Raw genomic sequence first — 13,269 nt, forward strand, 5'->3', positions numbered from 1 at the left:
ATTCATACATATAAAACTATCTTATTCGAAGATGTGAACATGTAATCACTAGAACATAGTTTAGTTAATTCTAAACTTGTTCGCAAACAAAAGTTAATCCTTATAACTTGACTTTTAAAATCAACTAAACACATGTTCTATATCTATATGATATGCTAACTTAATTATTTAAAACCGGAAAACACGAAAAACACCGTAAAACCGGATATACGCCGTCGTAGTAACACCGCGGGCTGTTTTGTGTTAGTTAATTAAAAACTATGATAAATTTTGATTTAAAAGTTGTTCTTCTGGGAAAATGATTTTTATTATGAACATAAAAATCATGGTTAAACTCAAAGTGGAAGTATGTTTTCCAAAATGGTCATCTAGACGTCGTTCTTTCGACTGAAATGACTACCTTTACAAAAACGACTTGTAACTTATTTTTCTGACTATAAACTTATACTTTTTATGTTTAGATTCATAAAATAGAGTTCAATATGAAACCATAGCAATTTGATTCACTCAAATCGGATTTAAAACGAAGAAGTTATGGGTAAAACAAGATTGGATATTTTTTGATTGTTGTAGCTACGGGAAATATTGTAACAATTCTATACAAATCATATCCTAGCTAACTTATATTGTATTATACATGTATTCTAATGTAATCTTGGGATACCATAGACACGAATGTTTTGACATATCATATCGACCCATGTATATATATTATTTGAAACAACCATAGACACTCTATATGCAGTAATGTTGGAGTTAGCTATACAGGGTTGAGGTTGATTCCAAAAATATATATACTTTGAGTTGTGATCTAGCCTGAGACGTGTATACACTGGGTCATGGATTGATTCAAGATAATATATATCGATTTATTTCTGTACATCTAATTGTGGACAACTAGTTGTAGGTTACTAACGAGGACAGCTGACTTAATAAATTTAAAACAGTAAAACGTATTAAAAATGTTGTAAATATATTTTGTACATACTTTGATATATATGTACATATTTGTTATAGGTTCGTGAATCGACCAGTGGCCAAGTCTTACTTCCCAACGAAGTAAAAATCTGTGAAAGTGAGTTATAGACCAACTTTTAAAATCTAATATTTTGGGATGAGAATACATGCAGTTTTATAAATGTTTTACGAAATAGACACAAGTAAATGAAACTACATTATATGGGTGAATGATCGAAGCCGAATATGCCCCTTTTACTTGGTAGCCTAAGAATTAGTAAATCGATCTACTAATTGACGCGAATCCTAAAGATAGATCTATTAGGCCTAACGAACCCCATCCAAAGTATCGGATGCTTTAGTACTTCGAATTCATTTTTATCATGTCCGAAGAATTTCCCGGAATGATAGGGGATATTCTTATATGCATCTTGTTAATATCGGTTACCAGGTGTTCACCATATGAATGATTTTTATCTCTATGTATGGGATGTATATTGAAATATGAAATCTTGTGGTCTATTATTATGATTTGATAATATATAGGTTAAACCTATAACTCACCAACATTTTGTTGACGTTTTAAGCATGTTTATTCTCAGGTGATTATTAAGAGCTTCCGCTGTTGCATACTAAAATAAGGACAAGATTTGGAGTCCATGCTTGTATGATATTATGTAAAAACTACATTCAAGAAACTTATTTTTGATGTAATATATTCTTATTGTAAACCATTATGTAATGGTCGTGTGTAAACGGTATATTTTAGATTATCATTATTTGATAATCTACGTAATGCTTTTTAAACCTTTATAGATAAAATAAAGGTTATGGTTGTTTTTAAGAATGAATGCAGTCTTTGAAAAACGTCTCATATAGAGGTCAAAACCTCGCGACGAAATCAATTAATATGGAACGTTTATAATCAATATGAACGGGACATTTCAGTTGGTATCCGAGCGTTGGTCTTAGAGAACCAGAAAATTGCATTAGTGTGTCTTACCGAGTTTGTTAGGATGCATTAGTGAGTCTGGACTTCGACCGTGTTTTTCTTCAAAAACGATTGCTTAACATTTTTTTTGTTGGAAACTATATATTATTAATATGTAAATATTATGTGATATATTAATCTCTTAACGTGTTTGATATTGTGTGATAGATGTCTACCTCTAGTACAAATCTCATTGATTCACCTAATAATAATGAAGAGTCGAATATATTTTGGGAAGATTCACAAATTCCCGAAGAGGAACCGGAAGAGGAGGAACCGAAAGAGGAGGAACCGGAAGAAGAGGAACCAGAAGAGGAGGAATTGGAAGAGGAGGAACCAGAAGAAGAAGAGGTTCCGGAGGAAAAAATATTGATACCTATAGTAAATCGATTAAATAAAAGAAAATCCTCAACCAACGGACCAAAGTTAATAATGGTCAATGGTGTTTCCGCCGAGGAAGCAAAATATTGGGAAGACTACCAATTTTCTGATGAATCGGATCCCGATGAGGATTCCGATGATGTTATAGAAATTACCTTGACCCAATTTAATAAAGCGAAAGAAAATAATAAGGGAAAAGGTATAAAAATAGAGAAACCCGATTCCAACCCCGATGAACTTTATATGTATCGGCAACATCCGTATTTCCTAAAATGTAACAATGACCCGGGAACCTCTAAACCACCAGGTTTTTCTAAACCATTATGGAAAACGACGGCTCGTATAAGAGGAACACCATATATTCCTAGAAAATTAGGAAAACGAACCAAGTCCGAAGAAGAAGAAGAAGAAGAAGAAGAAGAAGAAGAAGAAACCAGTGATTCAGATTAGAGGGTTGTAATCATGTTGTGTATTATATGTATTGTAGTTTGCTTGTACTTTTATGTTCTATGTAAAAATTGCTTGTATTGTTTGTTATTACGAATCTAATCATTGTCTATTTTACAGTATAAAAACAAAATGGACGTTAAGGGTAGACAACCGAATATTTTAGAAGACCTACCAGAGGATATGATTGAGGAAATCTTGTCTAGAGTCGGTCAGAATTCATCAGCACATTTAGTTATGGCAAAATTAACTTGTCAAACATTTGAAAGACTTTCCAGAAATGCCTTAGTTTATAAAAGGCTTTCCTTTGATAGGTGGGGTATATCACATTGGGGAGACCGTAAGTTACACCGTGTTTTCTTTAAAGCATTAAATGCGGGGAACCCAAATGCAATTTTACACTACAGGTTAAGATCTTATTTTGACTCAACATATCCCAACATAGGATTTCGTGAATTAGAAAGAGCTTCTAACATGCAACATAAAGAAGCATGTTATGCTTACGGGTTAGTGATGTTCGCTTCTTACCAAAGTGAGAAAAAGAACATCAGATTGCAGCTTTTAAATAAAACCTTCCCACAAGTGACGGATTCAGTAGTTGGGGTGAGAAACAAGGTTTTTAGATTATTACGGGGCTGTTGGACATTACGAAACCCTCGTCCTTTTGACGACATTACAACATGCTGCCTAGCCAATGGTCATAACGGTTATTTCCCACAAGACCAAGGATGGGAAGTCGTGTTAGTAAAACCAGAATGCATGACTTGTTTCTGGACTTATGAATTACGTGTCTTTATTTCCTTTGCTGAACAACTTGTGTATTAACTAGATTTATCTTCAAAACTGTCATGTATCATAGTGTACTATATTTCATGTTATATGTAATATAGCGAAGTTGTAAGTTTGAAGAATATTTGTATGTGATATATTATTATAATCAGTTTTTCATATGGAATTGTAGTAGTTGAATTGTATATTAGCTACTAAGTATGAACTTAACGGGTAGGTAGTACCCGAATTTAAACTTATAAAATGCTAATATCAAGAAAAAGCTTTTATAAATGAGTTCATATTATGCTATGAAATACTATTGACTACTCTTAATATTCTGTATGATTAACTTGATTCAGTTGGCTATTTTGAAGTAAATGGCACCGACTACTCAACACACCATGAATATAAGCAAAGAGGAATTTCGTACCTTTCTTGCTGCAAACATAGCCGCAGTACAAGCTGTGCTACATTCCAACAATAACTCTGAATCTAGCAATGCAGCTAACGGCACAAGAAATCGTGTAGGATACTCCTACAAAGAATTCACTGCCTGCAAACCTTTGGAATTTGATGGAACCGAAGGACCAATTGGATTGAAACGGTGGACCGAGAAAGTCGAATCGGTGTTTGCCATAAGTAAGCGTACTGAAGAGGACAAAGTTAAGTAAGCTACGCATACCTTCACAGGTACTACGTTAACGTGGTGGAACACCTATCTTGAACAGGTAGGAAAAAATGCTGCTTACGCACTACCGTGGTCGGCATTCAAGCAATTGATGAACGAGCAGTACCGTCCTAGAAACGAAGTCAATAAACTCAAGGCAGAACTTAGAGAGTTACGAACACAAGGGTTCGACGTTACCACATATGAACGATGATTCACAGAGTTGTGCCTATTGTGTCCGGGAGCATTCGAAGATGAAGAAGAGAAGATCGACGCGTTTGTAAAAGGGTTACCAGTAAGGATTCAAGAAGATGTGAGTTCACACGAGCCCGCTTCTATACAGAAGGCAAGTCGAATGGCTCATAAACTCATAAATCAGATTGAGGGAAGAATTAAAGAGCAGGCGGCCGAAGAAGCCAACACGAAACAACTCAAGAGGAAGTGGGAGGAAAACAGTGACAAGAGTCACCAGTACAACAACAACAACAATTACAACCACAATCGCAACAACTATCCCAACAACCGTAACAACAATCGCAACAATAACCGCAATCCTAACAATAACTACAACAAACATCCCAACAACAACAACAACTACAACAACCGTTTCAACACCAATAACAATCTCAATAACAACCTCAATAACAACAACGGCAACAAAAACCAAAAACAGCCATGTCATAGGTGTAAAGAAAATCATCAGGGTTTTGCACGACATTTTGCAACAGGTGTAAAAGAAATGGTCATAGCGCGACAAAGTGTGAGGTCTACGGACCAAAGTTTAACAGAACTAAAGGAACAAATAATGTCGGAACAAGTAATGCCGAAACGAATAGTGTCAGAGCAAGTAATACCAATGCTGTTTGTTATAAATGTGGAAAACTGGGCCACATTATTAGAAATTGCCCGAATCAGGGGAATACTAATGGGCAGGGCCGTGGAAGAGTTTTCAATATTAATGCGGCAGAAACACAGGAAGACCCGGAGCTTGTTACATGTACGTTTCTTATTGACGATAAATCTGCTTATGTTTTATTTGATTTGGGTGCGGATAGAAGCTATATGAGTAGAGAATTTTGTGCTAAATTAAGTTGCCCATTGACGCATTTGGATAGTAAATTTTTACTCGAATTAGCAAACGGTAAATTAATTTCAGTAGATAATATATGTCGGGAGAGAGAAATTAAATTGGGGGTTGAAACGTTTAAAATTGATTTAATACCAGTCGAGTTACGGAGTTTTGATGTAATAATTGTCATGGACTGGTTGAAAAAGGTGAGAGCAGAGGTCGTTTGTTACAAAATGCGATTCGCATTATGCGTGAAAAAGGAAAACCTTTAATGGTGTACGGAGAAAAGAACAACGCGAAATTAAATCTTATTAGTAGTTTGAAGGCACAAAAACTAATAAGAAAAGGTTGTTACGTCATTCTAGCACACATCGAGGAAGTTAAACCTGAAGAAAAGAAAATCAGTGATGTTCCCGTCGCAAAAGAATTTCCCGATGTATTTCCGAAAGAATTACCGGGATTACCCCCACATCGATCCGTTGAATTTCAAATAGACCTTGTACCAGGAGCTGCACCAATAGCTCGTGCTCCATACAGACTCGCGCCCAGCGAAATAAAAGAATTACAAAGTCGGTTACAGGAACTTTTAGAGCGTGGTTTCATTCGACCAAGTACATCACCATGGGGAGCTCCTGTTTTGTTTGTCAAGAAGAAAGATGGTACATTCAGGTTGTGTATCGACTACCGAGAGTTGAACAAACTTACCATCAAGAACCGCTACCCACTACCGAGAATCGACGACTTATTTGATCAACTACAAGGCTCGTCTGTTTATTCGAAGATCGATTTAGGTTCTGGATATCATCAAATGCGGGTGAAGGAGGATGATATTCCAAAGACTGCTTTTAGGACACGTTACGGTCATTACGAGTTTATGGTTATGCCGTTTGGATTGACTAACGCACCAGCTGTGTTCATGGACCTCATGAACCGAGTGTGTGGGCCATATCTTGACAAGTTTGTCATTGTTTTCATCGATGACATACTTATTTACTCGAAGAATGATCAAGAGCATGAAGAACATTTGAGAAAAGTGCTAGAGTTGCTGAGAAAAGAAAAACTGTACGCTAAGTTTTCAAAGTGTGCATTTTGGTTGGAAGAAGTTCAATTCCTCGGTTATATAGTGAACAAAGAAGGTATTCAGGTGGATCCAGCAAAGAATGAAACCGTTGAAAAGTGCGAAACCCCGAAAACTCCGAAACACATACGCCAATTTTTAGGGCTAGCTGGTTATTACAGGAGATTCATCCAAGACTTTTCCAGAATAGCAAAACCCTTGACTACATTAACGCATAAAGGGAAGAAATTTGAATGGAAAGATGAACAAGAGAAAGCGTTTCAATTGTTAAAGAAAAAGTTAACTACGGCACCTATATTGTCATTACCTGAAGGGAATGATGATTTTGTGATATATTGTGACGCCTCAAAGCAAGGTCTCGGTTATGTATTAATGCAACGAATGAAAGTAATTGCTTATGCATCTAGACAATTGAAGATTCATGAACAGAATTATACGACACATGATTTGGAATTAGGCACAGTTGTTTTTGCATTAAAGACTTGGAGGCACTACTTATATGGGGTCAAAAGTATTATATATACCGACCACAAAAGTCTTCAACACATATTTAATCAGAAACAACTGAATATGAGGCAGCGTAGGTGGATTGAATTGTTGAATGATTACAACTTTGAGATTCGTTACCACCCGGGGAAGGCAAATGAGGTAGCCGACGCCTTGAGCAGAAAGGACAGAGAACCCATTCGAGTAAAATCTATGAATATAACGATTCACACTAACCTTACTACTCAAATAAAGGAGGCGCAACAAGGAGTTTTAAAAGAGGGAAATTTAAAGGATGAAATACCCAAAGGATCGGAGAAGCATCTTAATATTCGGGAAGATGGAACCCGGTATAGGGCTGAAAGAATTTGGGTACCAAAATTTGGAGATATGAGAGAAATGGTACTTAGAGAAGCTCATAAAACCAGATACTCAATACATCCTAGAACGGGGAAGATGTACAAGGATCTCAAAAAACATTTTTGGTGGCCAGGTATGAAAGCCGATGTTGCTAAATACGTAGGGGAATGTTTGACGTGTTCTAAGGTCAAAGAGGAGCATCAAAAACCATCAGGTCTACTTCAACAACCCGAAATCCCGGAATGGAAATGGGAAAACATTACCATAGATTTCATCACTAAATTGCCAAGGACTGCAAGTGTTTTGATACTATTTGAGTAATAGTTTATCGTCTCACCAAATCAGCACACTTCCTGCCAATAAGAGAAGATGACAAGATGGAGAAGTTAGCACGACTGTATTTGAAGGAAATCGTCTCCAGACATGGAATACCAATCTCTATTATCTCTGATAGGGATGGCAGATTTATTTCAAGATTCTGGCAGACATTACAGCAAGCATTAGGAACTCGTCTAGACATGAGTACTGCCTATCATTCACAAACTGATGGGCAGAGCGAAAGGACGATACAAACGCTTGAAGACATGCTACGAGCATGTGTTATTGATTTCGGAAACAGTTGGGATCGACATCTACCGTTAGCAGAATTTTTGATAGTGCTCCAAATGAACATATATTTAGTAGCAATATCCTTCCAATATGTAAAGTTTTCAGTTACAATTGTTCTATTTTCAAGTAATATTCGTTTAAATAAATAAGTGCGAAAACAAAAGGCGAAAACGAAGATTTGAAGACGCAAACGTCCAAAAAGCTCAAATGTACAAGATACAATCTAAGTGGTTCAATTTATTGGTAAGAAACGTCTAAAAATGACAAGAGTACAAGTTGCGGAATGCAAAGTACAAGATATTAAATTATACGAAAGGACGTTCGAAAATCCGGAACCGGGACCAAAGTCAACTCTCAACGCTCGACGCAACGGACTAAAAATTACAAGTCAACTATGCACAAGAATATAATATAATATTTAAATAATTATATAAATTATTTATATATTATATATATTTAAATAAAACGTCGACAAGCAAATGGCCAAAAATTTGTGAGCTGGATTTCGGACCTCCGCACTCGCGGAGCTCTGAAGGCTTAAACCTCCATGATCGCGGAGCACACCAGGATCAAAATTTCCTATAAATTCAACGAGCTTCTGCCGAGTTTTACACATAAAAAAATAAATAATACTCCTCTGTAATAATAATAAATATATATATATATATATATATATATATATATATATATATATATATATATATATATATATATATATATATTATATATATATAGTATAGTATAGTTTTATATTAGATTAGTTTTGGGTTATGCAAAGGTTATTTTACTGGTTTTAAAGTCGGAACTCTGTCCGTGTAACACTACGCGATAAATAATCAATGTAAGTTATGTTCTCCTTTTTAAATTAATGTTTCGTAACTAAGTTATTATTATGCTTATTTGAGCCGAAGTAATCATGATGTTGGGCTAAATATTAAAGATTGGGTAATTGGGCTTTGTACCATAATTGGGGTTTGGACAAAAGAACGACACTTGTGGAAATTAGACTATGGGCTATTAATGGGCTTTATATTTGTTTAACTAAATGATAGTTTGTTAATTTTAATATAAAGATTTACAATTGGACGTACCTATAAATAACCATATACACTCGATCAGACACGATGGGCGGGATATTTATATGTACGTATAATCGTTCATTTAACCGGACACGGGAATGGATTAATAGTTAATAGATTTATTAAAACAAGGGTGAAATTATGTACAAGGACACTTGGCGTAATTGTTAACAAAGTATTAAAACCTTGGGTTACACGCAGTCGATATCCTGGTGTAATTATTAAACAAAGTATTAAAACCTTGTTACAGTTTAAGTCCCCAATTAGTTGGAATATTTGACTTCAGGTATAAGGATAATTTGACGAGGATACTCGCACTTTATATTTATGACTGATGGACTGTTATGGACAAAAACCAGACGGACATATTAAATAATCCAGGACAAAGAACAATTAACCCATGGGAATAAACTAAAATCAGCACGTCAAACATCATGATTACGGAAGTTTAAATAAGCATAATTCCTTTATTTCATATTTAATTGCACTTTTAATTATCGCATTTTTATTTATATCATTTTATTTATTGCACTTTTAATTATCGCACTTAAATTATCGTCATTTATATTTTTAATTAGGTTTTAATTGTGACTTAAAATATAAAATCGACAAACCGGTCATTAAACGGTAAACCCCCTTTTATATTATTATTATTATATAAAAATATATATTTTGTACAAATATAGTTGTTTAAAATATAGTGTAAAATAAGTCGTCTCCCTGTGGAACGAACCGGACTTACTAAAAACTATACTACTCTACGATTAGGTACACTACCTATAGTGTTGTAGCAAGGTTTAGGTATATCCCATCTGTAAATAATTAAAACTTGTGTAATTTGTATCGCTTTTCGTATAAAAAATATATAGTATTTCACGTACACCTCGCACGACATCAATTTTCCTACAACAACAGCTACCATTCAAGCATTGAGATGGCACCGTTTGAAGCACTTTATGGTAGAAAGTGCAGGTCTCCGATTTGTTGGAGTGAAGTGGGGGATAGACAGATTACGGGTCTGGAGATAATACAAGAAACTACCGAGAAGATCATCCAAATTCAACAACGGTTGAAAACCGCACAAAGTCGACAAAAGAGCTACGCCGACATTAAAAGAAAAGATATGGAATTTGAAATTGGAGAGATGGTCATGCTTAAGGTTGCACCTTGGAGAGGCGTTGTTCGATTTAGTAAACGAGGGAAATTAAATCCAAGGTATATTGGACCATTCAAGATTATTGATCGTGTCGGACCAGTAGCTTACCGACTTGAGTTACCTCAACAACTCGCGGCTGTACATAACACTTTCCACGTCTCGAATTTGAAGAAATGTTTTGCTAAAGAAGATCTCACTATTCCGTTAGACGAAATCCAAATCAACGAAAAACTTCAATTCATCGAAGAACCCGTCGAAATAATGGATCGTGAGGTTAAAAGACTTAAACAAAACAAGATACCAATTGTTAAGGTTCGATGGAATGCTCGTAGAGGACCCGAGTTCACCTGGTAACGAGAAGATCAGATGAAGAAGAAATACCCGCACTTATTTCCAGAAGATACGTCAACACCTCCAACTGCTTAAAATTTTGGGACGAAATTTATTTAACGGGTAGGTACTGTAGTGACCCGAACTTTTTCATGTTTATATATATTAAATGAAATTGATATTTACATGATTAAGTGTTTCCAACATGTTAAGCAATCAAACTTGTTAAGACTTGATAAATTGAAATAGGTTTCATATAGACAATTGACCACCCAAGTTGACCGGTGATTCACAAACGTTAAAACTTGTAAAAACTATATGATGACATATATATGATTATATATATATAATTAACATGATATTATGATAAGTAAGTATCTCATTAGGTATTTTAACAATGAGTTATATACATAAAATTGTGTTTATTGAATTAAGAAACTAGAAACGATATATATAACGATTATCGTTATAACAACGTCTTACTAATTACATATGAATCATATTAAGATATTGTTACACTATGTTTAATCATGATAAATGATAAGTAAACATGTCATTATGTATATTAACAATGAACTACATATGTAAAACAAGACTACTAACTTAAGAATTTCGAAACGAGACATATATGTAACGATTATCGTTGTAACAACATTTAACTGTATATATATCATACTAAGATATATTAATATATCATAATATCATGATAATGTAAAAATTTAACATCTCTTTAGATATAATAAACAATGGGTTAACAACATTCAACAAGATATAATATCATGATTAGTGGTGGTGAGTGGTGTAGAGGTAGTGGCGATAAGGAGGAAGGAAGAGTGTGTGGTTGTACATTTTATCTAAGAATAGAAATATGTGGAATATAACACAAGTTGGTTGATTATGTTACTTTATTACATGCATTGTTGTCCCGGATTCTTACTTGTTTTGGTGATTCCTTCTTTTGATGGGTTCCTTCTCTTCGGTTCCTTATGAGAGTTCTCTTTTGATGGAATAAAAGAGCGATCATTTTGCTTTGATTTGAGGCGTTTTGGTTGAGGCTTGTTCTTGGGCTGCTGAGGAATGGTAAACAAAATCAAACAGAGTTGCTAACACAAATAACTCCCACATATTCATCATCACTGCCTCATTTTTTTTGGTATTCTTTCTATGAACCTCATTTATTCTTATTTTGGGAGCTGTAAGATACTAACATAAGTATTAGAAGTATATAACAATACATCTGGATAAAAAAACAAAAAATGGGAAAAAAAATGCTTCAATGAAACATTATTTGAACTATCAAAACCAAATTAAAACCCATAATTACCGAATCATAAAGCAATAATCATATTTTGAAATTTGGAAAAGCTTACTCTAATTCCATCACAAAAATTAAGTTGCTTTGCTTATACACTGTTTATTAAAATATAGTGAGTGCGGACATAAAAAATACTGTAATGGGTAAATATGGCGTGAAATAAATGAGTGAAAATTATCACTAGCCTTAACATGTAAAAAATTACTTGAAATTGCATATTTAAGGACTTTCATTAACATTTAAAAATCGTTAGAGTCAGCATTTATGTATTCTTAAATGTGATGCAAATTAGAAAGCTAACATTTTAGCTATTCTTAATCAAATGTGATGCATGGTCAACATGCCAAGATAGGCACAATCTCCTAAAAGCAACTCATTGATGCTGATTAAATGGTCCAATATTAAGGGCAAACTTAAAAAGTAGAACTAAAGAGGTGGTTGTTCCAACTCATCTGCCTATGAATAGATCGATTTGGATTGTACTTAATCTCTAGAAAGTTCAGTTAATTAACTAACATACAAATGTTTACGTGCCCGTACGGGTTAAACACATTGAAGTCGCCCAAAGTGTATGCCTAATGTATGCAATAAGTTTTGTCAGAGAAAAAAATCACTGGAAGGATCTAAAATTTTTATAAGCCAACTTAACACAATATACTTGATTTTAAAAGAACGTCATTTGACTCAATTCCCACAAATTCAGCATCGCAACCCTTTTCTAAAACATTCTTTTGAATGTCATTCAGATCAAGTAGTTATTTAACCAGTTGAGGTTCATTGTAATTGAGAGCTGGAGAGCGTTACTTATCTTGGCATAGCGTATGTTATTTTTGCGTCAATTATTTCACTTTAAATTGACTACATTGTCCATGGATGGTGTAACAGACAGAAACCTGGGCTAGATGTAAGATGACCTTTTTTCCCTTAGGCATTTATATGTGCTTATATATGCTTTTATTTTATTTATATGTTTAGTGTTATTTTATAACTTGGTTAAGACTAGTTTGTGACAAGGGTCACAGAACAGGTTTGTTTGTTTGTTTAATTTTGACTTCGTTAGGGCCGCCTAACGAGGTACGTAAGATTTCAGATAACTGGTATATACCTGTGTGTAATGGGGTATGTGTTTAGAAGCCAAATGAGTGTCTAACATCAGTTTATTTCCACCACTTTCCAGAAATTTCCCTAAATCACATCACATACCTAACTTCTCCCTCTCTCTCAAACCCTAATCATTCAATCTCGATTTGGCTCTCGATTTGGTAAGATTTATCGGATTTCATGTCCAAATCAGTGTCAAATTTGGGTTTTATGTTAGGTTTTTGTTACAAGTGATTTTGGTGTCAAAATTGCTCAAATTGATGTTGTTTTGGTTCAATACATGTGGGTTTATGTTTCTAAACGTTTTGTGTACAAGATGTGGTCAATTTTGAGGTCAAAAACAGGTCCAAGATCGAGATTTGGTGATTATTGCTCGAAACCCGTCACTTTGATGCTGCTGCTGCAGCTGATGAACTACCTTCGGCCGATGGTCGTTGACCATCGACCGATGGTGACTGGCGATCGACCGATG

Source organism: Rutidosis leptorrhynchoides, chromosome 2, assembly GCF_046630445.1.
Source record: "Rutidosis leptorrhynchoides isolate AG116_Rl617_1_P2 chromosome 2, CSIRO_AGI_Rlap_v1, whole genome shotgun sequence".
Taxonomy (NCBI): Eukaryota; Viridiplantae; Streptophyta; class Magnoliopsida; order Asterales; family Asteraceae; genus Rutidosis; species Rutidosis leptorrhynchoides.